This window comes from Dermacentor albipictus, chromosome 1, assembly GCF_038994185.2.
Source record: "Dermacentor albipictus isolate Rhodes 1998 colony chromosome 1, USDA_Dalb.pri_finalv2, whole genome shotgun sequence".
Classification (NCBI taxonomy): Eukaryota; Metazoa; Arthropoda; class Arachnida; order Ixodida; family Ixodidae; genus Dermacentor; species Dermacentor albipictus.
Window position 1 is genome coordinate 326,219,954 of NC_091821.1, and position 26,319 is coordinate 326,246,272.

The 26,319-nt window shown below is 45.0% G+C and overlaps 1 protein-coding gene across 5 annotated transcripts in view; it reads right to left on the reverse strand.

Moving 5' to 3' along the window:
- Window positions 1–26,319, reverse strand: part of LOC135908910 (uncharacterized) — a 662,802-nt gene that overhangs the window by 242,577 nt on the left and 393,906 nt on the right. Inside the window, exon 1 of one of the 5 annotated variants that reach the window (XR_010566492.1) lies at window positions 7,134–7,188. The exons of the other annotated variants lie outside the window; for them this stretch is intronic. The gene's annotated coding sequence lies outside the window, so the exon portion shown is untranslated. Of the gene's footprint in view, window positions 1–7,133; window positions 7,189–26,319 lie in introns of those variants that run through there. 5 annotated transcript variants of the gene reach the window in all.

The following is a 26,319-nucleotide window of genomic DNA, read 5'->3' on the forward strand; positions in this document are numbered from 1 at the left end:
GATAAAACATTAACCGTTCTCAACGTCGCACCATTCAGAACAACTTTCTGCTGCCGTTTATACAAATAATCTTTAAGCCAACCGTAAAGTGACTCGGGGAGGCCAAGAAATGACAATTTGAGCAAAAGTAAGTTATGCGGGACTACGCCAAACGCTTTTCGAAGGTCAATGAAAACATCATCTATCTGTGTACTATTGTTAAAGACGAGTGCAACCTCATGGATGAATTCAGTAAGTTGAGTGGTACAGGTTAATCCCGTGCGAAATCCATGCTCGGTCGGGCTGAAATATCATGGTGATGAAGATGCTTAATAAGACCAGATTAAATAATATGTTCTAGTGTTTTACAACAAGCAGATGTCCGTAATTGCTTGCCAAATCACGACAACCACTTTATATATAGGAGCAACATTGACCATTTTTCAGTCCCTAGGTAATCTTTGCGAATTTATTGACTTGGTAAGTAATTCAACCAAGATAGGAGCAGTACTACCGAGATTAATTGGTAAATTAGGAAACCGTCAAGTGATACAGAGCGATCACTAATCGTTAAAGCTATACCATATTCGAAAGGAGGTAGTTCGAGGTTTGCTTGAGTGAAAATAGATTGAAAATACGCGTTAAAGGCAGATGCGATTTCATCGGAGTTACTAGTAGACTCCTCACTAATAAAGTGGATTTATTTGCACCACAAAGTAAGATGGATTGCCGAAAAAAATTGGAATGCTTTTAAGAAGCTGAGGCAATGTTATAACCCAATGTTATAGTACACTTAAGGAGAGTGTCACTCGGTTTAATTGCACTCCGGTTAGAGTGGGTTCACGGAACGCACTTTGCCGGCCGAGTGCGTAGCATCGCCGCCAGTGGTTTCAATGGCACGAAATTTAATGCATAAATAAAGCACACAGAAGTTCATTTTAGTTGCTGAACAGCTATTAATAAAATAATCTGAAGAGAAATCGCTCGTATTCTGTTCTAGCAAGATAAAAGGCCGCCTTATCGCACGCCACCATGTTGTTCTTGATTGACTAGGCATTCGTCTTGGCCGTCATCGACTTGCAACACTCTTACAATAAAAAATCTTCTCATGTTTTGTTGAGAAAAATAGATTAAGCTTGTTGTTATTTTTTATACAACGTAAGAATTCAGTTTTCCGAAGTATTTTTATCTTTATTTGTTTTGAACACATATACACAGGTATTAGGAAAGGGAAAGCGAAGAGCAAGCTGGCAACTGCCACCGGAAGGGGCACAATGCCTGCCTACTCTTCTGAAGGGAGGTGACAGCAACACAGAAATAGTAGATAAGAAGGAGGGGAGGAAAAAGGAAAGAGGAAAGGAGAGCATCAGGACACTGCAACAGGACAAATCTAAAGACTAAAGTAGAACTCTGCAGCCGGAAATAGAGTGACGCCGCGTCGAACAGCCTCCACAATTATCAACCACATCCATGGCTAGTTCGCTATGCGGCTAATTATGTTCTCCACGATGAGACGCCAAGTAAAGCTGCACGTAATCACCGTTTCACCGTTAGTCGGTTCACAATATACACTATAAGGTGTTTGAACCCGCCACCTGCCATCTTCGAAGGAAGAAGCATTAGGGTACAGTACTGATCACACACAGTAGGGCCGGTCACTGAAGGTCATGCTACTACAGAATGTTCAATGTTCATGCTGCAAACGTGAGCCTAAGTTAGTTCTATAAAGGTTAGTAGGGCGCGATGGGCCTGATCACGTTTAGATACACAGACACTGGGGTATGAACATTCCTCGAGTGTCGCACACCGCAGGCCAAGGGGATGATAGTTTCTCACTAGCGACACGCGCTGTGCACTGAAAGCGGGACACTCAAATATAGGGTGCTGAAGTGTCTTGTAGCAGCCACAAGACGTACACAATGGACTTTCCGCACGCCCTTGTCTGTATAAACGTTCGTGCACGTTCACGCAACCAACCCTTAGCTTGAGCAGTTGTGCTCTAGCGCGACCAGGCAAGCCTCGACCACGAACACCGGGCGGGAACGTTCCATTTGCGACGCGCTGATCTGGATGCTCTTTGAGTAGGTGGCGACGAATCAGCAGACAAGCGTCATCAAGCTTGCACAAAATTTCTGGGCAGTCACAGTTGTCATGAACGCAACTTGAAGCGAGCCGATCAGCCTCTTCATTTCCGGTGATTCCTACGTGTGAAGGTATCCATTGAGCAACGAGAGATACCCCACGTGATGTAATTTTCCTCGCAGAGTCATTAATGCTGCGCACAAGTGGGCAATCAAGCTCACTGCGTTGTAACCTGCTAAGGGCAGCACGTGAGTCCGTAAAGATGACAACCTTCGATGTAATTAACTCCTCCAGCACGTATTTCACTGCAACATTAATCGCTGCTAGTTTCGCAGTTGTTGCCGAAGTTGGATGAGGTATCTGAAAGATACGTCGTACTTGAGTTGAAGGGTAGTAAAAAGCTGCAGAGGCGCCTTGACCGCCGTTGTGTACAGATGCATCTGTGAAAACTTGAAGATAATCTGGAAACTTTTCGAACAAGTGAGATTGAGCCAATTGGAATATTGCCGAAACAGCCATATCAGACTTTTTGTGCATGTCAGGGATTGTGAGGAAAATGGAGAATACGTGTTTCGTGATACCTTTTGGATGCGGAGACGCATCTGAAGCAGCATGTTCAGAAATGGTAGAGATATCCATAAATAATGCCGCCATTTTTCGCATGCGAGATAATGGGCGATGAATGAGACGATGAAGGAGCGATTGACCATTCGATGCGCGGTGCAGACGCTCAATATGATATAGAGCTCTCTGATCTGCTTGCAGCCTCAGGGGTAACTGATGCGCTTCAGTAAGTAATGCAATAAATTGCGCCTCACGAGGTAATCCAAGCATTAGTCGAAGGGCAACGCGATGATCTCGCTCCAGTTAGGCGATCAAACTAGGTGGTATGTTCAAAACTGGTAATGCGTACAGTATGCCTGAAAGTACAGATGACTGGTACACCTGAAGAGCCGTTGTTTGGTCGCAACCAGCACCTCGAGCAGTCAAGGCGGCCACATACTTAAGAAGGGAGTGCGATTTGCGTCGTACAGATTTAACGGCAGGACGCCAAGATATGCGATCATCCACAATTAACCCCAAATAACGGTGTTGTCACCCCCAGTTTATAGGCGTTTCGTCAAGATACAGTCGGCTCATTGCTCGACGAGCGCGTTGTTTAGGGTGATATGCTATTGCAGCCGACTTAGCAGGTAATATGAGCAGTCCAACTTCACCCAAGTACTCCGAAGTAGCGTTGAGAGCTCTTTGCAAGCTTGCACGAAGCCGCGGACCAAGGTGCGAAGAGCCGCTTATCCACAGAGCAATGTCATCTGCGTAGACAGCTATGCTCACAGGGAAGTCAGTGTCTCGAGGCAAACGACTTGGAAGCGCGGCGAGTACCACGTTAAACAAAAGCGGCGATAATACGCTGCCCTGTGGAACACCGCACTTCACATTTCGGTATTCACTGGTTGCTCCTCCGACACGCACTTTCATCCGGCGCTCCGATAGAAAATTATGCACAAACTGGAGTAGACGACCGAAATTCCCGCGGTTGCAAGTGCGAAAATAATCGCCTTATGCGGAACTGAATCGAAAGCTTGCTGTATGTATAGGAAGAGCATGTAGGCGGAATGCTTGTTTTCTTTAGCAAATTCGAGTGGTGAGACAAGCTCTGATATGCTGTCAAGAGCCGAACGGCGGCGACGAAAGCCGCTTATGACATCAGGGAAAAAATTCAGCTCCTCTAGCCTGACATCTAAGCGAAACAAGACCATTCGCTCCATTAACTTCAAAAAACGCACTCTTAGTCTGTCGCCAATTTTTCTTTACTGCGAGCGCGTCCTGTTTTCCTGTCTAGCCTCGCGTAGCCTCAAGTGTCCCTCGAGGTCCGGAAGTGCACTCCGCGTAAGTGCACCTAACTTGCCCGCTTGACACGGATATTTTTTCTCTTTCGCCGATTTAGGTTAGGCTCAAGGTTCCGCCTTAACTTGGTTAAACATTGCTATATTACCGGGATCAACATTCTGCTTTGAGAGCCGTAGTCTGTTGAGATGTGACAAATGTAAAATATCTCTCGTGAACTATGACTTAGATCAGTTTTTCTTGGTTTTAATAAGGAGGAAATGCCAAATGCATGAGAAGATAACCGCTTCGGTAGCGGCGTACACATCTGGGGACGGGACTTGTTTTTGCCATTACTGTGCAGTTCATGCGCACTGCTCAGCGTTAGTTGTAGCCCTGGCGTCACCACTTACAGCATTGGGGCCAAAATGGGTTTCAGACATGCCACCGGTAGCGTTCTGTGCAGTGAGTACAGGGAATAGACAACCAAATTGAACATTCTGCTTTCCTAAAGTACAACCATTTCAATTCTGAGAGAATGGTATCGCTTCAGACGACTGCTTTGGTGAAGACACTACCCTGTTTGACGGAACGTTTGAAGCGTGGCGTTTCGGTCGGAATTGTGAAATACTTTTTCTTCTTTGTTCTGCTGCTAGCACACAGCAATTAGCCTGCGCATGTAATGCGAATGGGCGATTCAATATTTTTAATGAAAAAGCGTAGCATGGATGACTGCACAATAAATAAATATTTAATTAGTATGTGATTCTCATCCCACCTTGACTTGCTTTCTATGGAGTCTCGAGCACCCTAGCATAAAATAACGTAAATTTCACACATTTATCGACAGTCGATTGTAATTAGAAAGTGAAAGCAATATGGTTTCCGAATAGAGAAACTAAACTATTAACATCATTATCAGCACTCAGCTGCACAAAGTGATCGAAATTTTAACTCAGTGTTTCAATAACGAAACCATAATATGCACAATCAAATTTTGGAAATAAGGTGTAAGAAATGTGCGGCTTTTTTACGGGGAGAGAAATACGAACTGAAACTGATCTCTAATATCCGAAATACCATTTGTCGCTTCGCATTCAAAACCGCCATCCACAAGGTATTGGCTGGGAAGGACCAGATATAGAAGCGTGTCACCTCTGGTAGGCTGCTCTACTAATCTGTTGTAGGACCAGTTGACTGCGATAGCTCAAGAAGCACGCTCGGTAAGCGAACTTCTTGGCCAGGTGGGGTAATTAATGACTGCGTGATCTATCTGGAGCATTAGAAATCACCCTTGAGCAGTACGTCTGAAGAGAGGATATTGCGCTCGTGCAAGAACGTATTCATACTAGATAAGAGGTCAGGAGATGAACCTGGAGGGCGATAAAGGACGCCGACTATAACTCATTTCCTTTCAAGGTATGCCTTACACCAAGCGGATTCTACTTCAATCGGAGGTTGAATTACAGAGTATTGTAGTTCACATTTCGGGAAAACGGCTGCACCACCTCCTCGGCCATGTTTCCTGTAAACTCTGACGTTCTAACCATGCGGTGCTATTTGTTCATCGTTCATTTTTCCGTGTAACCACATCTCTCTGACGCATATAATGTGAGGACAGTGACAATTAACTAGTGAAGAAAAGTCAATAAATTTGTTAAGCAAGCTTCTGGCAAGGACATTAAGAACTTGTAGGTTGCTATGTGAATTAAGATAATGTTACCTATCTTTATGGGCGGAACTGTGTGTCAGTGCGCGAAGGGTGGCGCATGCTTTGAAAAGTTTGTTAGTATATTCATCCCACTTATAACGTACGTTATCGATAAACGCATGATAAAAGAGTATCCACACAGAAAATACATTGTTACTTAAAGGGACACTAAAGGGAAACAATAAATTAGTTTAGACTAATGGAGCACTGTTTGAGAACCCTGCTGGCAGTCATTTCAAAAAAAATAGTTCGATTATTAGATGAGAAAATGAAGGTCCAAGTATCAGTATTTGAATTTCGCGCCGAAACCCCAGCGCCGGTACGACAGCGTGACGTCAGGGATTCCAAAGTATGTTTTCACATTTGGGCCGCGTTGGCTGAATAAAGGTTCCCGAAACTTGCCATATTTAATAGTTGGTTCCTTTAGAACACAATGTAGTCAATCTGTACGGTTATATGTAGTTAGTAGGCCCTAGAAGATGCCATCAAAATTCAAGACATCATAGGCCCTGGGTGCGGGAAATCAAGTAGGCGTCGCCACCCGTATTTCGTTCTTGCGCTTTTTCTGGCTTACCAAACGCCTTATCGTTGTAACAGTGGTGTTCTTGGTGGTTTAGAACGGTAATTTACTGATGCGGAAGAAATCATTTTTCATTTTAGTGTCCCTTTAAGGATGTCGTAGCATCCCGTAGCTTCTTACAGATCATGCGGACACAGTTCGAAAAATCTTCCCCAATGATGTAGAAAGTGTCTTTGAGCTTGGATTAATTCTGAGTATGTGTATTTTCTCATTATTATGCAGTAAATTAATGAGCACAGCACGTGTATTAGTTCCCCGAGCGACATCAATTCTATGCAACTTTCAATGCGGGGGCACTGCATTTTAAGCACATCCAAGAACCAGAAAGAACCACTTGCAAGTAGGGCGCCGTTCTTTTTAGTATTGTACTTCACGTAATGCATGCAAGATAGCATTATTTCTACGTGACGGATTTTCCAAATCTTCAACGCTCAAAACAAGCTGATTAATTGTGGCAGTAATAAGTATAACAGAATGGACTAGTTCTACGTACCTTTGACATTTATGTTTGTGACGGTAGTGTCAACTTTCTCAGCCAACATAAAAACATTTAATTTCGTATTTGCACAGAAGTATCTATTGACAAAGCAGCTTCAAGGGCACTCACACGTGATCCCAGCGCCTAAAAACGTGAATCAACAGACTACTGGTGTAACGTAATACCACAAACATTCGTTCCCTGCCAGCAAACAGTCTCGCAAACAAAATCGGCAGATGAAGGTTGGTTACTATCTACCGCGGAATCAACATTCGAAGTACTTCTTCCAGCGGCATCCATTCGATCGAGGTTCAGGCTATTGCTCAAGTATGCCGGGTTAAAAGGCGGCCACTGAAGAAATTTAATACAAGAAAACATGAGAGAAAACGATCAAGGCGGTAGGTTCGTGGGTGATGAAACAGCAACAGGCAACGGTTATCGGAGCGAATGGAATAAGCAATATGAAGATACCATACCTGCGTGAAAGGAAGAAGACGGTTCAGCATCGTGTATACGTTGCTGCTGTCGCGCCTAGTGAAGAAAAAATCATACAAAAATGCGCTGCCGCCGCCTTTATACCCAAAGGTACCGACGTCACATGGCTGCGCAGTTATGAACTTGAAAGATCGTGGGTGACGTCACGAGCATGAATTTCATATCCAGTTTCGGTAAGCAGTGTTCCGGCAAACAGGTTGACGAAGCGAGTCGAGATTACCAACCACCGGTGATATAAGCGTTCTTTTGCACAAGAGATCCGAAATGCGCGTGTGCACTACGGCACTCGAATATGTGGCAGCGGCCAGTAAGGAAAACAGATTTTGCACGCAATGCTCGCTCGGGACCGCAAGACCAAGGCACACAAGAATCTGCGTGTAAAGACGAAGATGGTTCGGCATCGCATATACGTTCCTGCTGCCTCGCTCACTCAGCAGAGCAATACTAAAATAGAATGGGGGGACTTGTTTAATAAAGTCACACCGATGGAAAGGTCATCATCATCATCATCATCATCATGAGCCTGGTTACGCCCACTGCAGGGCAAAGGCCTCTCCCATGTTTCTCCAACAAACCCGGTCAACCCCGGGATGGAAAGGTAGGGTACATTAAATCCAGCTATGCCAATACACAGTTAAAAAACGTGCACACACACATCACAAACTAAAGGTATTATTTCACTCGGCGCCTAATGTTTTCTACAATATTCGACAGCATATGGTCTGCAACCAGAAAGGATGAATGTTCTGCCCCATTTGTAAGTTACGCTGCTGCTCTGTTTTATACATTTTCACGTGAAACGTCACTACAAACGGGAGGAGGGGGGGGAAGGAAGAGGGGAGTCGCTTGTTGAAGCCAATGCAACGAGAACATGTTATAGCATTATCACTTATACCTTTGCAACCCTTTTGAACACCCACCTTTTTGGAATCCTTGAGTAAAGGAAAGGAGCCATTACATGACCTTGCATGTGTTGCTTGCGCAGAGGGCGCCGCTGTCGCGCCATGCATGAGGGATTTGGACCTAAATTTAGCATCGTGCTGTGCGTTCAATGAGACGTAGCTCGGCAGTACGCCTGTCCATAGTTTGTATATAAACTGATATTGAATTACATATTGGACTATATCGCATTGTGGTGTCGTCTCCCTTCTGTCCTTGTTCGTTGGCGTTAAATAGGCTTTCCAAGTCATATTGGCGTCCACCAGAAGTTATAAGTCCTATAAATGTGCAATATCTTGACAAAGTTTCACGCTTGCTCGGTCTTGCCTGGTTAGTTCGTTTTAGGTAACATTTTACGGCACAAAAGCAACTAAGGCTATCATGCGTTTCGCTTTGCTATCGATTCGCTGTTTTTAGAAGTTTCTACAAATTTTGCGCAGAACAACCAAAGGCCAATAAAACACCCTTATTAGCGTTTGCCTTATTTTTTCCTTGCTTAGCATGTCTGTTTTCTTTTCGATTCGAAGATGGATGGATGGATGGAAACAACTTTATTCTGAATCCGGCAAGTTTGACGACCCGGGCTCAGGTCTCCCATGAGGGGACTTCGAGGCCTTGCCTCGTCGCCGCCTCTCGGGCTTGCTGGACAGCCCACTCTTGTGCCTTGAGGTGCAAGAGCCTCCGGAGCTATTGCCATTGTAGCTGATGTAACCCGACACTCCTACAACATGTGTGACAGCGTCGCTCTAGTTGCCTGACATAATTTGCAAAGAACAGTCGGGTATTGCGCGAGGAAAATGTGCTGCAATCGCACCGGACTGGGGAAGGTTTTTGTTTGCAATTGTCGCCAGATGAATGCCTGGCGACGTTTCAGCATGGGGTGAGGTGGGGGCAGCAACCGCTTGCCTAGCTGGTAGTGCTTGGTGATGTGATTGTACCTGACCAGGCGTTCTCGCGTGTTTTGAGCCAGCAGTTCTGAACTCGAAGAGGCGGTCTCCGATTCTGCGCGGCGGGTCAGTTCTCGCGCAGAGCGGTGTGCTACCTCGTTCAAGTTAATGAGGCCCTCATCGGTGGGGGTGGCGACGTGCGCTGGAAACCATATGATGGCGGTGTTATCTAAGTGCTGTCGACCAGCTTTCCTTAGAATCTGGAGAGCTTCGGAGGAAATGCGCCCCCGCGCGTAGTTGCGAGCTGCGGATTGTGAGTCGCTAAAAACTACCTCGCAGAGGGGGTCGGTAAGCGCAAGCGCAATTGCTACGAAAATAACAAACTGTAGTAACAACATTTACAGACGCTACAACGTCGCAAAGCAGCATTCGCAAAATTCTCGTAACTATACAGATATGTACGTATTCGTTTTATACTAGCACACACTCCCTGAGAGATGAGAAATTGTTTTCGAAATAAAAATCACTACCACGAAGCTGTAAACGTTCGCTGCTATACAACGTGACTCCCTTTTCCCTTCGTAGACGGCGCAATTCGGCCTCTTTCTTTCGAAAAAAAAAATAGGCAGAACCGACTCACACTGGAAATCGATGTTATGCGACACATGTTGCAGGCACTTCGCTATCCAACATTACTTGAGATTCTGCAAACCGTTACCAGTTCAACTAACGTGCGTGTGTACACTGAGTGGTTGCGTGTGTACGGGGTGTAAGGGGCGTAAGCGTTTGTGACGACAGAAGCACGATGATAATCACGTGGAAGACTATCATATGGCTGCAAGGGCATCTTTGCGCCGGCTGTTGAACGGGAGCTTCCGGCATGACAACTTTTGAGTTCTGCATAGGTAGTGGACGGCGTGCAAGCGAGAGAAACATGGACTTTGTTGCCACCAGCAAATACATGTTATAGAATCGTAAGGACCTATGAGTTTTTCATGTGGTGAATATTAAAACGATGATGGTATTTGTAATCCAAAGAAGAAATGTTAAAACATGGTTAACTTGGGTGGCCATAACGTTGCTGTAGCGTCCCACAGTTTATGCGCATCGTAAACTACTACGAGAAGAGCACGGAGGAATGCTGTCCGGTCCCGAAGATAGTGCAGTCTAACACGGTGTCTGACAGCCCATGCTGTCACAGAGAAAGAAGACAAGAAAGTGGCACGTGGTGCACAAGCCGAGTGTTTCCAAGTGTTGGCTGCCTTTGGAACGACAGAAGTACGCGTGTGATCGTGGCCTAGTGTGTGTTTACATGGGCAACAATGGCAAAAAATAAAATAAAAAAGAACGTTCATGGCCTAGTGGTTTGAGCACCGGGCTGCTGTGCCTACGGCAGAAGCAAGGTGTGGGTACGGGCTAGTACAGGCCATGATTGGTCATACATTGTTCTCTTCCTATGAAAGCGTGAACAGGCAGAAAGCTACCTATATACTCACCCCGGTAAACTGCCAAGAATGATGGAAAGAATGCTTCGCTTGAAAGCAGCGTTCCTTGTTGAAGAAATGGGCAGTCAGTTCAACATGCGTAGCAGGTTGTTTGTGATTTTTGTGATGGTGCTTGTTGCCAATCACCCCCAGGCGTGGGCAACGCATGGGCCCTATTCGCAGCAGCCGCTGCAAACAGATCTCCCAGATGCGCGCTACTCTGGCGCCATCTCGTAGCCGTCGTGGCCGGACTGTGCCTTTCTTCTAATGCTTTCGCCATACTTTTCTCCTCTGATTTTCTTTGTATGTCTTTTATCCCCCGCTGCGCTCCGCGTTCGCCCTTTCATCCCTCGCTGCGTTCGTTCACTCGGTTATGCCGACGCTGATGCCAACGCTCGCCGCAGGAACGAGCGCCTAAGAGCTGCGCTCTAAGTAGTTTTCTTTTGGGGGAGGGGAAGTCAAAATATGCCTTCGGAGAAGAAATAATAGCAAATATTCGCGTTTACGTTAAGTTCCAACAAGTGCTAGGCAGCTGAAGGAACTTCCCCGAACTTCTAATCTAATTGCCGCTAATCTATTTCACTTGCTCGCCCTCAGCCGGAAAGTAAAGTGCTTTTTTTTTGTACTGCGAAGAAAACTATCCGAATCACTCGTGTAATGCACTCATCGTTTGTGTGCCCTTTTTCTTGGGTTATCAATTCTTTTTCTCTGCTCATGCTCTTTCGCAACGTGAGGAACAGAAAGTATCGGAGGCATTGTAAGATGTCAGCGTGGCAAATAAATACGAGTTGGCCTATGCTTACTGTGACAGCCACATGTTCTTCGTCTGAAGTCATACGCGAGAAAACATTGCTGTGTGCTGAAAGAAAAAAAAAGCTTTCCTTTCTTGCCCAGTTGAACGCAAACTCGTTCGGAATGTCCAGCAAAGCATATGCTTCAATAAAACAACAGAGAGAGAGAGAGACAGAGAGAAATGCCCTTAGTATGATAGAAAAGCTGACAGCCTGACGCCAAGCTTGTTTTTTTTATTCTTGTATCGCACACTTTGCCATATAGCATATTGTTATTAAATCGGTATGTGCAGTCCTTCGCATTTCTGGCCAGCTACTCAGAATTGCGGAAGCGTAATGAAAGTACAAAAAAATATATTTAAGTTCTTTGTATATATTACGTTCCAAATCCACGATCTTATAATGAGGTATGCCATAGTGGGAGACTCCCAATTAATTTTGACCACCTGTGGTACTATAACGTGTACCTAAGCCTAAATACACAAGTGCCTTTTTTTTTCGCCGTGAGCAAAATGCGGCCGTCGCGGCTGGCATCGAATGAGCGACCTCTACCTTGGGAGCACAATCCCGCTGTGACTAAGCTTCCGCTGGGCGTGGAATGGCAATAAAAAAATAATGCGAGAAATGTTTATTTGGAGGACGAAAGCGGTTGGTTTGAATTAAAATGAACCGAAAAGTCTATTTCATGTCTGAAATTGAGACCACTTTCATGCAGGAATTTTTTAACCACCTTTAGACCATCTCGTCGATGACAAGGGTCCGGCAAACGGTCCAAGAGAGCCTTTCAGGACAAATATTATTTTAACTACGACAAATGCCCTGTCACGGATTTTGTTTCCACAATATATTGTAATTCTAGCCCTTGAGCTGGATTAGTCGGAGTGGCGTACATTACTCACACGAGAAAGTGATATGGATAACCTATTAATAAATAGAATTGAATAATTAAAATTTAATTGTTTAGGTTGTGGCATATATTGCACATTAGAAGTTGTAGCCGATAAACTTTCAAGGCATGTACGCGTAGCAATACTTCTAAGAATGGTGCTGGTTTCGAGATATGCGCCGTGAAAATTGAAGTAAAGATGCACTATTGTTTCATTTGCTTTTTTTAACAAACCGTCATTTTATAGCATAAACATAACTTGAACGTCCAGAGAGAGAGAGAGAAAAAAAAAGGACAGGAAAGGCAGGGAGGTTAACCAGTGTAAGTACTGGCTGGCTACCCTGTGCTGGGGAAAAGGAGGTAAAGGAAATAAAAGGAGAAAAAAGAAAAAAAATTGAGAAAAATTTCCACAATAATGCGACGCTACGCACTGCAACATTTAAAGATGGTCGTGCGAATTGCACGACCGTCTTGTACGCCTTTAAGAAGTTGAACAGAGCCCTTAAGGCCTTGAGTGCCGAAATCCATCTAGACCAGTGTCCTAGAACTTTTTCATGTGTGAAGGGGCGATTCCTCAGTTTTTTCATGCGCTGTTGCGAGCAGTTTTCTTGACACATTGCGACGGGGACAGTCACAGAGGAGGTGCTCAATCGTCTTCGCGCCGCCGAAGATGTCGCAAGTAGGGCTGTCGGCCATTACAATGCGGAAGGAATAGGTGTTCGTGAATGCCACGTCGAGCCACAGGTGACACAGAAGTAATCCTTCCGCTCGTGGTAAAGCCGGTAGCACACGGGGATCCAATCTGTGGAGACGTGCGTTCATGAAGGCATAATATGGGCGCTATCGTGGGCCGATCGGGCAGCGTCATCCGCACTGCGATTTCCCGAAGCTCTGCATTGACCCGGTATCCACTGCTAGACGATGATGGCCCCTTGCCGATTGCGTGATGGTGAAATAGTCGAATGTCTGGAACTAATTGCACATTAGGTCCATGTATTTCGTTGCACACTTTCGAAATTGATATCATCCTGAAAATTCGTTACTAGTGAATGAACCTTGTGAACTCTCCGGCTAAAATTCGTCATTTACAATACGTGACCTGAAGTAACTGATTAAATACATAATTAGTGATTTTGCTCTTTAGGTGAATATGTATTGTGCTTTCTTGTGCAAGCATTGCCTGCACTCATGGATCTTTGATTATACCAGCGGAAAGCCTAGAATGATGCTATCTGCCAAAGTCAATTTCTAAAATTCTGTCTGATATGAAAAAGGAAAGAAAGAAACAACAACCGGTATAGCGGTAAACTGTGGAGCAAGCATGCGCTAATTCTCTTCATAGTGTACTTTAATTTGAGTAGTGTACTTTATTTCATTTCATAGTGTACTTTAATTTGAGGGTAGTGCGACGCAAAGCTCTCTGCCTTTGTTCTGTTGCTCGCCGTAGCGATAACGCGCTGGGCCAGAGGCTGGGCCGATGTTTGTATCGCGTTGTGGTCACTAAGCTCTGAATAGAAAGCGACGGCATCGGAAACGTTGAAAGAACGCCTTTTGACTGTTTCGATCTTGGTTTGTTAAGTGTGTTAGTTTGCTGCGGTAGCGTTACGTGCTTTATTAAACTTCAGAAGAGGAAAAAGCAGGCACCACTGGTACAAGACATAGGCAGTTGTACTTCTAGTGGCTTGACAATCAAATTTGATTGAGAGCTTCATTACGCATTGTTCGTTTATGCGCTCCTTGAAATGTGTGTTTCAGGACATTTGAGAACACACTTACTTGTGGTAGGAAAGGTTGCTGCTTCCTGGCTGTAGTTTGCTGTCGCAGAATGGGTAAATGCAAAGCCAAGCCGTGACAGCTGCTGGCGCACGCTTCACAAGAAATAGTACATCAATATACAATATACTCGGAGGAGGCCAGAAACGTCCTAGCTAGTAGCACTGCAGCAGATGTGCCTAAAAGTACTTGAAGGCGTTCAGCAATCGTGACAGCCGACGCAGCCCCTCGAAAGAACGAGGGAGTTCGAAAGTGCTTGTTCTAAGCGAGAAAAATCTCCCGTTCGCAGCGAGCAGGCGTCGTAGCAGACGACACCTGTAGCATTCCCCTCAAGGGCGCAGCACTTTCACACAACACAACAATTTTATTTCCATAAATACTTGATCAGTATTTTTATACAAGTGCATGCACGGTTGTTATGGCTATTGTAAAAATAAATAAATTAGTATCTGGCATCCAATCGGGAATAAAACTGCAGAAGAATGCATACCTTGGTGTGCCCTCGTGGTAAACCATGCTTCAATCTCAAAGTCATGCATGTGAAGTGCATCGTGTATGTGAATTATATAACATCGTGCAGAAGTAAAATTACTTTTACGCGAAAATATTTCTGTATAGCTTTCTTTAGTGCGCCGCAAGCAATCGCCACTAGTCTAAAGGTCGAAGTGAATCCGAAGCCTTTACATCCCATCATTCCCATGTAGGTTTAGCTAGGTTGAGGCAATACTCAGGAGAGCCCCCATAGACAGTAGCACCGCATTTCCCTTTAGGATATCTATTTAGAATTTTAGAGCAGGAAAAAATCGAGAGGCAGACATAGCCACCTTCCTGTATCTATTTAGAAACTCTATGCTGGTGAACTTTGGTGAAAGACAACGACGGCATGAGAAGCAACGGCGCTACGCGTTCGACATGAGCGAAGGAGGGTTCCGAAGGCTATTTAGGCTCTCCAGAAACACAGTGCGATGGATTAGCGACGAACTAAAATATCCTGGACCATAAAATTTAGTATCGTTGGTTCTGCGGCGTAAGTTCACTGCGCGCTAAGTTTTCTTTTTCTTTTCTGCTACAGTTTTTTTCAGTAGTGCCTCTTTAAGTGTAGATGGTATTGGGTTACCGCAGCTTTCAGCCAGTCGTATCATTACCACCTTCGCTGGGGCCATTACGGTTGAGAGAAAAGAAGAAGGGGGGGTGGAGGGAGGGAGATTTCTCTCCTGAGTGCAGAAGAAACCCACATTCAAGAACGCTTACTTGACCGCGGCAAAGAAGGAAGTTCTCGAAATTGTGGCGTGTGAGGACGGAAGTCTCATAGCAATCGTCGCTCCTAAGAAGCTTAGCCCCAGTGAAGCGAAATCCTATTAGAGTCGCGGCCTACACCCAGAGAACCGCTTTGATCGTTTAACGTATGGCGCACCTTGTAACGACAGAAATGATAAAACAACGAAGATAAAATTAAACTACCAGCTGCCTGCGGCGGAAGGTCACAGCTATTGCTGAAAAATAAAGGGGCAAGTGTTGTACGCAAACCAATAATTTTTTACTAAAATAGCGAAATTCTTCAAGTACTATATCGCCCCCAAATTTAAAGCAATAATGATGACGTCACTTTGCGACAGAACACCGCTGGTTCACTGGTATTCTTCACGCCGCGACGTCCCACTCTTTCTCCGAGTGACGTCACCGAGACTTAACAGCCAGAGCGAACCGTTGCAGAATATGGCCCCAGATAGGCGTTTTTATCCATGGAAAAAATATGGCCTTACAAATAGTTACAATTTCCGTCGCAATCGATGTAGTTCCATGGTTAAGACGGAATGATTTATTGGTTGTTACATTTGGCATTAAAAATGCCGCAGCGTAAGTAGTTGACGCCCTGTCGGCGCGTCAACAAATCTACATTCACTTTCGTGTGAAGCGTGAAAATGGTAGCTTGCGCGCTGTTCTGGAACAAGTGACAAATTTATTTGTGAATTTCGAACTACTTATAGATTCGTTTGCATATCCGATAAGATTGATGCCAATAAATTGTATTTGTTTTCTGTCCTTTATTTGACGTCTGTGTGGATTAAAAGTTATACTATCTGTGTTGCACAATGTTCTGATATAGCTGAAGATATAGGCATGGGCCTGCAGGACGGCTAAAGTCTGCTTGGAAAGAAAGGCTATGAAAATAGCTGCTCAGAAAAAAAGATATTATTGCATTTAAATTTTACAAAATGCTCGTTGTTTATTACTGGGCATTGTATTAAAAACGCAATGTTGTGGGAGGGGCGGGGCGAGTGCTGTAATCGAAATGGAATGGTATGTATGGTCTGACAGAGGCGTACTTACAATAATTAACTCATCAATTTAAGCAATCATCAATCATCAATTTCAAATCATCCGTTTAAGTAAACTAGACATATTTTATGACCAGAAAACACATAAACTTGGTAATTTTTAAGACTATGTTTTGTGACATTGTAACGATAATAAGGAGCTTTCAGGGCATTGCAGCTAACTTTTTACTTTGTTTTATCACGATCTCTCGTAATATGAAGGAAGATAATTAGCAAGGTGGCTCTTAGAGTGAGCCAGTACGGCACTTCGAAGGTATAATAGCGCAGAAAAACGGGTGGTCGTTATTCACGTGTTCGAGGTGAGATCCACTTACGTTACACCTGGCTAGTTAGCGCATGAAACGTTTATGCACTGTGCTGTCCGTTGGGAAAGGAACCAGATGAGAGTAAAGCACTTGCGAATTTTTTCCATAATTTAAGTATGGACTTGCCTAGCTTTGAAGCAGGTGGCTTGTGATTGATGGCCATGTCACCTTACTACACATCTATGCGATGCACTCACTATAATGTTGGCTGGCTCTTGAAGGAGCAGCTAAGTGAGCGCTACACATTAGAGTGGTCTGTTTAACAGAGAACCTATCTGTACACAGTTCAAGTAAAGGTTATTTGGAAGTTAAACGCTTGACTTTCCACCACTGTGTTTGCTGTGATTGTGTACCGTCATAATTCAAGTATTTATTCATTAGTTCTTGTCCTCAAGCCTTGGTTTTTTGAGCAGCTTGTCTGTGGCATGAGCTGTACTTCAATAAAAGTCCCGTGTGGAAACGCTTCCACTCAAGAAAAATGAGAATACTTTCCCAGTTTTCTCCTGCGACCGGCATTTAGCGCCCTTGATAGCGACGCAAATGGACTGCCAACTAGATTGCTCCTGAAGTGCAGCGTGCCTGGTGTTGTGCTGAGCCTTGAGCTGAATGCCTAGGACGCGGCACCCTAACACTGGCAAGATAGATACACCTTAGGAAGGGTGGCTGTAGCAGTTCACGCACATTTTTTGCGCAATCATTATAATTCGACAGCCCCTGTATGCAACAACATGGCTACTATGTTAACTGAGCCGTGATACCGGGACTCTAGGCAACGGACGCACAAGGTTTCCATGCGAACAGGGGAACGGAGCACAAAGCGCTCAGTTACGGCCTGTCGGACTTCTATGAGAGCCCCGAGCTCAGCGCACGGGCATCGCACCGCCTACGTGTTTAAAAAATACATCTTAGTGTACGCTTAAAGATACGTTCCATTAAGTCAGGCGAGGATTAGTTTCGCTTGCGAAATCCACATTTGAACTGGTAATTAAAGAAGATGCCCTATTATCCAGCAAAATAATAGTGTTACGTGCCGTTCCTCTTTGCAACGTGAGTGGTGCAACAGGCTTTTATTCTCTATATGAAAGGCCGAGTAGCGCCACGTCTTTCTTTCCTGTGCTTTCAGCTTGTCGAGGACCCCGCTTTTAATTAACAGCCTTAGGGCCTTAGTTGGTGCCGCTTAATCAATAAAGCTAAATAGGAACCTTGAAAGAGCGCTTTATCTGACACAAAGCTTGAAGCCTAATCTTAGCATTAACTAATATGACCTTATATTCAACTTAAGTTTACATTATGGTACAGGTTGCCGAGTACGTTGGTGCGTACGGCGGCGCAGACAGTGGTGTGCAGTACAGCCCCCTATTTAAGGCAATATACAATTAGTATTCCGAGGTCGATTAGAGCTCAGATGATTACAGCTCAGGTTACTAAAAGCCAGTCTTTAGTCGTCTCTTGTGCACCAAGTTCATCTTGAATAAAAAAAGACAGAATGAGAAATAAATAAATAAATAAATAAATAAATAAATAAATAAATAAATAAATAAATAAATTGCAAGGCACACAGGCGGCCAGTCTGGCCTTACGCCTGTAGGGAACAAGAACACTTCAAAGAACGATCGTATACTTCAACAAATAGAGACGGGCAAAAATGAGGCTACTTGACGAGATCAGAGTGAAGGACCTCAGCGCCGACGGCAAGCCAGTCTCATTCAAAGCCAAAATGCCGTAAACGCCCACTGCACGCTAACCCCTGTTCCAAGACTGCATATTTTTCTTCACATCCCTTCATATGCAGATGTGAATACTAATGCATGGCAGCAAACAGGTGACGTCCTGGTGTCAAGATATAACAAGCACCTTTCTGTTATCAGCCAACCGCTCATTGGAGGACGAATATTTCTTCCAGCGCTCTTATGTTACCCCTTTTCTGTGTCATCTGACTCTATGCTATGCATGCAAATGGCCAATAGGGGAGCGAATAGAAGGAAGTTAGAAATGCCGTGGACTTCAAATCCTCCTTCAGTCGGCAGAAGATGTTCGAATCCGCTTCTAAATCCCTCCCGTCTTGCGGCATGAGACGCATGCTTGCGTTCTGGCCTTGGAGCTTTGAAGCACGGATGGTCCTCGTATTCGCCGTACTTAAGTGCGGCGAATACGACGCACAAAAGAATAATTCCACGCACAAATGAATAATTATTCTTTTGTGCGTGGAAGCCATGGTTCCTTCCTCTACAAGCCCACCATGGGTGATTGGTCCTTTCGCGTACATGCCCTTCCTTCGGCGCAAATAAAGAATATTCCTCTTCAAGCATAAAGAAATAAAAAATAACCTTCACAAATTAAAGGGTGTCTTTAGAAAAGCAATGAGTGCGCACACCCTACCTGGAGCTGTGCAGGAAAATCACAGCCTCTCGTGGAGCTCGCTGCAATTCGCTGAGGGCAACAGCGGGCTCTGATTGCTATTTGTGGGTGACGTGACTCAAGGCTCGAGTGCCAATATTTGACGAATAAGGGTGCTATGCAGGAAGGCCCGAGTTTGGTAAAGTGGGGGATATGCCCGAGAACTCTGGGGATACACTCAGATGAACGAGCTAATGGTATCAAGACATAAGATTCAACGCTCAGCATGCCTCCGGTTTCATCGGGTAATATAAATGTACTCTTGGGTTATCATCACTTGGGCGTTTGACTTCATGGGTGGCCGAAAAAGGAGGAGTCACGTCACAATATTAAAAAAGAGCAACAGGCGCCGTGTTACGACGCGGAACACGGTGCAGAGAAGGAGGAAACGGCTCGCTCGGGAGACGTAGTTTGACCGGAGAACAAAATCTTTCCAATTTCCCCTTCCGAAATTCAGCAAGAAAGAAAGGCGCTGAACTAGGATGAACAACTCAGTACGAAGAAAGGGTATGAAGCAGCTAGGTCAGAAGGCGCAGTTAAGCCGGAGGAGGAAATTTCCTTGACAGAAATTAAAAATAAAAGGTTAGGCGCTGTGTTACAAGGTGGAACACGGTACAAAGCTAGACGATGAAGTAACTGGTTATGCTAGGAGAATGCCAGCAAACTTTAGAGCAGGAAAAAATCGAGAGGCAGAACAAAGACAAAGAGACAGGAAGGTGGCTGGACTAACCACCTTCCTGTCTCTTTGTCTTTGTTCTGCCTCTCGATTTTTTCCTGCTCTAAAGTTTGCTGGCATTCTCCTAGCATAACCATGTACCAACTAGCCCAACAAGCCACTCTCATGATGAAGTAACTAGCTCGGGAGGCATAGTTAAGCCGGAGGTGAAAATCCTTCCGACTTCCTCGACAAAACTAGATCAGGGACTGAATTACAATGAAGAAATTAGTGCGAAGAAAGAGGTGGAAACGGCTAGCTCAGAAGACATAGTTAAGCCAGAGAAGGAAATCTTGCGGATTGCTCCGACAGGAATTCAGGAAGTTCGTCAAGCCGAGGAGCCGCCAACGGGAAAAAAAAAAACGCACTCGAAGCCGATCGAGAACCAGAAACAGTGCCAAGAGAAAGAGGCGTCGTAAACTCAGACTTGCAGTAGAAAAGACAACGCGGCAGAGTAAATCTAAGCAACTAAACCGCGTGAGGAGCGCCGAGAAAAATTTACAAAGGTGCATTTGTTGTTTCAAAAGTTTGGAGTCAGAGCGCGTATGCGTAACCAGACGGGGTTGAAAAGAAAGCGACGTTCGGCGCGGAGGAGGGAAAATTCCAGGAGGCAATTACGTTCCCCCTTCGTTTAGTTGTTTTCGGGGTGTAGCCTGTCTGACAAGAGAGGACGTGGTGGTCAGGCGACGCGACGTAGTCATGCCAAGTAGTGCATTCCGAGGGCAATGCCAGAAAGGCAGGTGGACAGCAAAAAAAAAAAAAAAGAACGTATCGAGGCTCTGCAGCGAGGGGAATGACATGCGTACCTTTCGTAATCCCGGGTTGTCATGTTGGACAGGAGCTTTCAGACAGCGCCCACCTCGAGTGCCGTTCAAGGAGACGGTATTCGTGCGTATAAAGTTTTTAACCATTGTTTTTTCGATATATCGTTTCTTTTTTGTTTACCAGATAGAATTCACCTTTTTTTATACGCTTGCATCTCCAAGTCTAGGTTATTTGTTAGAAACCTGTAGGGCACGCATGAGTAGCAGTTACCTTTTCATAAGTGTTCGCGAGAATTTTTTTTTTATTTGAAAGAAAGACGCGTTGTTTAGCGGAGCCGTTGTTAACCCTGCAATTTAGAAAATGTTATGTACTCTCTCTTTAAGGGGGTCTCTCTCGGACACATGGAAGCCAAGCAGTTGGTGCGTTTCTCACACGTGTATTCATCAAACAGCAGCTTTTGAGAATCGATTAGAGCGTGCGTGGTTCATATTAGAATTTAGCTCGGATCTTTGGGAAATTTCAAACGCGTAGCTTATGCAACATTTTTTTTTTGTTCTTTCATTAGTGCAAGTCCTTTGTGAACAAAAGAAAGAAAGTGTTAGTGCACGAGTCGCACGAAAGTTGAAGCTTCACGGAGTTTATTCGAAAAAAGTGGATTGCTCGAGAAGGAAGATTTGTCTACACGGCCAGTACTTGCCTCGCCATACTTCTGCAGAGAATGAATTCTCTGGTGTGACGCCAACAACCGTGGTCAAGGTGTCGTCCTTGTCCAAATTAACAAAAGCGGTGAAGCACAACCAGCCTTGTACCCCAGTCGAAAACTGACACTGCGAGAAGAGGCTTTTACCACCTTGGAGAAAATATGTTTTGGCATTGAAAGGACAATTCAAAAGCTAGGATTCGATATTCAGGGCGCTAAATTCTTAGTCGGAATCGACCATGGCCCTATTGCATGGCTGAAACAAAGATGGGGAAAAACGGGAAACGGATGAGATGGTCGCACTTCGCCGGAATTAGAATGCTGACGACCTGGGCATGAGCATCGAGGTCAGAGTATTTTTTTGAAGCGTGTTTTGTATATATTGCTAGCAATGTTGTTAATTTAGGCACCTATTTCTGTCCTGTAGAGAGCTGACCACGACTACAAAGGAGGAAGACAGAGAGGGAGGGGTAAAACATTGTAAAGCGATACGAGGATCATAGCGCCCGGCAGGCCACTTCGGCGAGTGTGTATGCGTGCGTGTGCCTGTGTATTCCCAGGGAGCCGGACACAACAAAGCGAGGGCTGGGCCCTCGAGCTGTCGTGTGACATGAGCCATCAGAACTAGAACGGTCCCCGAGGCCGCGATCGAAGATCGACGCTTCGGGCAACCTGACATCTGGTCACCCTCAGGTCGGGTCTCTTGGCGCAGGAGGTGTTTGTTATGCCTCAACACCACCAAGGGTGTTAATTGAAGGTTTGCCACGTGTCAAACCACCGCACTTCTTAACCAGACATCATCGCGGCGTGGACAACGGCTAAAAGCACCCCCCCCCCCCCCCCCCCCCATTACCTGGAAACCGGAGAAAAGGCTGAGCGAAGAAGAAAGACAGCGTGCAAGCCGGCTGCTGCAGGTTTCCACGAAAGGCCCTCAGCCCGAGCTTCACTTTGCAGACTGTGCGAGAAGCGGCGTGGGCTACGATGAACCAACCAGGTATCGCCGGATGATTTCTTTTTGCTCGGATGAATTTTTTTTTGCCATAAATTGCAAACCAGTTTATTCGAGGCGGAGTTACTGCGTGTTATGGATAGCCTGGGCATGGTATCGCAACGGAGTCGACGATGGTGATTTGCTGCTGTAGAGTGTTCAGATTCCCAAGTCGACTCGCCTACGGAAGACGACGGGATTAAAAACAGATACTTTTCGAGAGACTGAGACGTTAACTTGCTCCTGCATGGAGTGGGCTTCCGCACTGGAGTCTTGTAACTAAGCTAATAAACCTCTTTTTTCCTTCATTTTTCTGCTACTTGACGTCGTAGTCGATGGCTTGGTGGTTTCTATTCCCTAAAGGCCCCCCTAACCGCAACAGTGTCGAGGTGTTCCTTTTAACTTTAACGTTGCTGGTGGTATGGGCAAACTGCTAAAGTAAAATTGTGAGTTTGTGTGTTTACGTGCGCGCGCATGTTTGCATTCTTCCTGGCAGATAATGCTTCGAGTTGCCTGTGGAACCAGCTGTGACTTTTCTTCGTCTTTTCTTCGTCGAACACTAGACTGTCGCAGCTCCAGGCAACTTGAGCAAAGACACGCGGAAGGGTGTGGGTCTCTTTACAACCTAGTTGATTCTTTCCCCGGTGCGGCTTTCTTTGCCATTAGCTCCTTTTACTGCGGCAGTTGAAGAACATGACACTGAAGTGAGGGAATTCCCGAGAAACGATCACGTGCAGAGCGTCTTTTTTTCGTCTTCGGATAGAAGTTCATTCTGTTTTGTTATCGGATGAGTTTTAATTTCGGAAAGTATCTCAGAATATAGAAACCGGCACCTACATGTTTAAATGTGATCTGTCTTTTGTTAGTAGAGATCCATGCTTTGCCTAGACTTATATTTTTTGCTTGTTTGTATAGATGTGGGCGCATCTATTCTTTCTTCTGTCATTGGAACTTTGTTCACCGAAATGATAGGAATTCCTGATGGTGCTTAACTCGTCCCCGCTGGGCGAGTTCTAAGGAGCTGGCGTATATAGTCTTCAGCTACACTTAGTGTGAGTTCAAAAAAAGTGACACGGTAAGAAAATCCGCGCCATATGTAGGCAGCACTGTCATAAACATGCCAGCCAAATATAATCCCGTTGCATGCGGCAGAGAGCCCACAACCTCTATAAAATATTGGTCGCTCTCTCATGTGACGTCCAAGGCAACCTGTTGACTCCTTCAATGACGTCAAAGACTGCTCGCAGATGCCAGCCATTGGGCGGTTGTTCGAAACCATTAGTAACTCTCGAACGAAAGCGCGCGGACGCATGCGCACCACTTTAATCCTCTAGTAGACGGGAAAACAGTGGTTGCTAACTCGTCCAGGTCGTCCTTCACACTTCTCTTTTGTCAATCCTGGGCACTTTTGCGCAACACCAAAATTTAAAGGCTTTTATTGGGGCACAAAGCAAAAAATAAGGAAAAAAAACACAGGAGTAATAAGCCGAACATTGCTATCCGCATCACCCCAGCCGAGAGAAAACGTTTGAGGGGAATGGCTAAATGAAATATCGGACTTCTTGCGCGTAGTATAGATAAGTCCATTTCAAAAATTTTTCAGGGTACATAATCATTTAAGAGCAACGTACTCTGTACAGTTTATTCACCGGTTTGAAGAACAGTCGTTGCAGCGCCCATTTAAGTAGTAGAAAAATACACGTTTGAAATGAAAACACCACAACCAACGAGCAGTGCTGGATAAACTGTATGGCTATTGCATGGGACGATAAGAGCGACAAGCTCAATGCCTCCGCCGTTCGCTTATATCAAATCATCCCGTAGGCTTTGTACATCCCCTATGAATTTTATCTGGCATGATTGGGTTGCTTTTGCATTGCCTCGTACAATTTTTCGACTTTATTCGCTCAAGAAGGCTTGTCAGTTGCAATATGCAATGTTTATGTCAAAGCAACATATTGGAGCTATTCCGGCTGAGCACACGTGCCGTAATCACGTCAATAAAGCTCTGTGCGCAGTTTGTGCATAAATATTGCCGAGTTTGCGCTGGTTTCCTGCGTCTCTGAGACCATTCTTTCGTGACCAAAATACTGCAAACCAATCCACGCCCCAATTTTAGATAGTGCTTCCCTTTTACAACCTAAACAAATGGAGTTTCAGGAGGTGTCCGCTGGAGTAATAGAATCCGTTCAACGCCATCCCACCATTTCGGCGGTTTACGGTGCATCCGAAGCCCAGCCATCGCGGATGTAAAAAGCGCCGTATAATCGAGTTTAAACGAAAAAACTACAGCAGGCTTGTGCAACCTTGCAGAATTACAACCCAATTTTCCAGTGCTCGTTCTTTTGAGAAGTTGTAAAGAGAACTTCAACTGCACGCAATTCAATGACATACTTTAACACGTTACCGGTATAAAAATGCTCCGTTAGAAAGATTGACCGCATACAATGCATTCGAGCACTTCTTCTGTAACTTTTAGAATACTATATTACAATACAATTTACAATTTATTTACAATATTTTTTTACAAAAGCAGCGTTTCATCCACATAACTTTTACAGAAAAAGAGCATCGGCCATACTTTAACTTGGCGTGCACATTTTTTTTTTCATGTTTCCCACATCTGCGCTCAATTTGATCTTGGTAGTATTCGTAGTTCAGCCAGGGCAACAGGCTAAGTTCTTAGCCGCCGGTAAAATACGCTCATAGCGCTCCCGCCCACTTGCATGCGCAATTTATTGCGAAGGCCGCAATTAACTCATCTACTTTGAACTTTAACTAATCTTTAGTTTCACCTAGCGTAAACGAGGCGCCTGGCTTAGTTCACCGAAGACGGCGTGGATATGTGGAAACATACTGCAACACATCGTATAGCGCATGTAAATGTCGAGAAAATGAGGGTTCAATAATTATTTGCTACGCTCCTAACAGGGGCAGAAAAGTTAAAATTTAAGTACAGAATACACTTAAGATACATCCAATTGCCACCAAATACCGACTTGGTCTGACGTGTAGGTCTATCGAGGTAACCCGACACATATTCAATAACGACCATATAACGCGAACAATTAAGACTGAAGTCTTACGCTGTGGCTTACACGCAACCATGTATTTTTTCCGAAAACGTAGCAGGCTCCTGTCAAAACCACCTCCTTCCATTTCTCTTTTACAGGGCCTAATATCAGCATTGCATCATATAAGAATTGTTGCCCTACAAGTCAATTCTGTATACGCAAGAATGAGCCAATTCATTTTTGCATTCCTGCCTTCCACTTATAATTGAAGGCACTCACAAATTCCCAGTCACCAATCTGTACGGCATTAAATATATTGCAGTCTACAACTGACTGAGCTAGACAGTGTTCGAAAAAGAAACGTATAAAAATTATGTACATGCTTTATGGCATAGCATAAAAAAAATGGCTGTGGCTTAGCTAAGGTTAAGCCCAGGATGCGAAGCATACTAGCCTTTATTTTAACGCGACAGCGTTAAGGAGCTCGTGTCGCAGAAAAGCCGGTGTCGTCGGCGTCGGCTCAGGCGTGCTGCGCTTGCTCAGGCGCACATTTCGTTGTCGCGCCGAACGCTGCGTTGCTCGACGCTCACCGCGTCCGATGCGGGGCACGTAGTCGCTGCGCCGTAGCAAAGCCACCTAGAAACAGTCTCTGTAGCACGCCGCAACCTTCGCTTCTCATTCCAACGAGCAGCTCTGTCTCCAGGAGGCATCTCACCTCGTGAGTGTCTAGCAGAGGCAAGCGCAGCTGCTTATATACCGCCGCGACGCCGCGAGCGACGGCGCGAGTTGGAGCCCCGTTTCTCCTCTGTCGTGACGTCACGGTGTCACGTGGTATTGAAGGCGACACCGCCGCGCCTGAGGAGCTGGGTTGGGCTCTAGTAATATGCTTCGCATAAAATTCAAGACAAATTCAAGATAGCAGGAGCCTGTGCCTGTTCAAAGAGCCAGCGCTTTCCTTCGAAGAACCTTAACTTCTTTACAACCCTCATTGCTTTCTGACATCTCGGGTTGCTGCCACTTTTATTATGGCGAAAGCCTTTCTAGGCTCATGATGAATTTTGTGTCAGCAGACCTGACGGGCGGAGTGTCCGCCGAAGCGTCATCACGCCATATGAAGACAGATTAAAAACAGATGAAATAATGAAAAGTTTTTGATAATGACAGTTAGTGAATGATAACGTTAT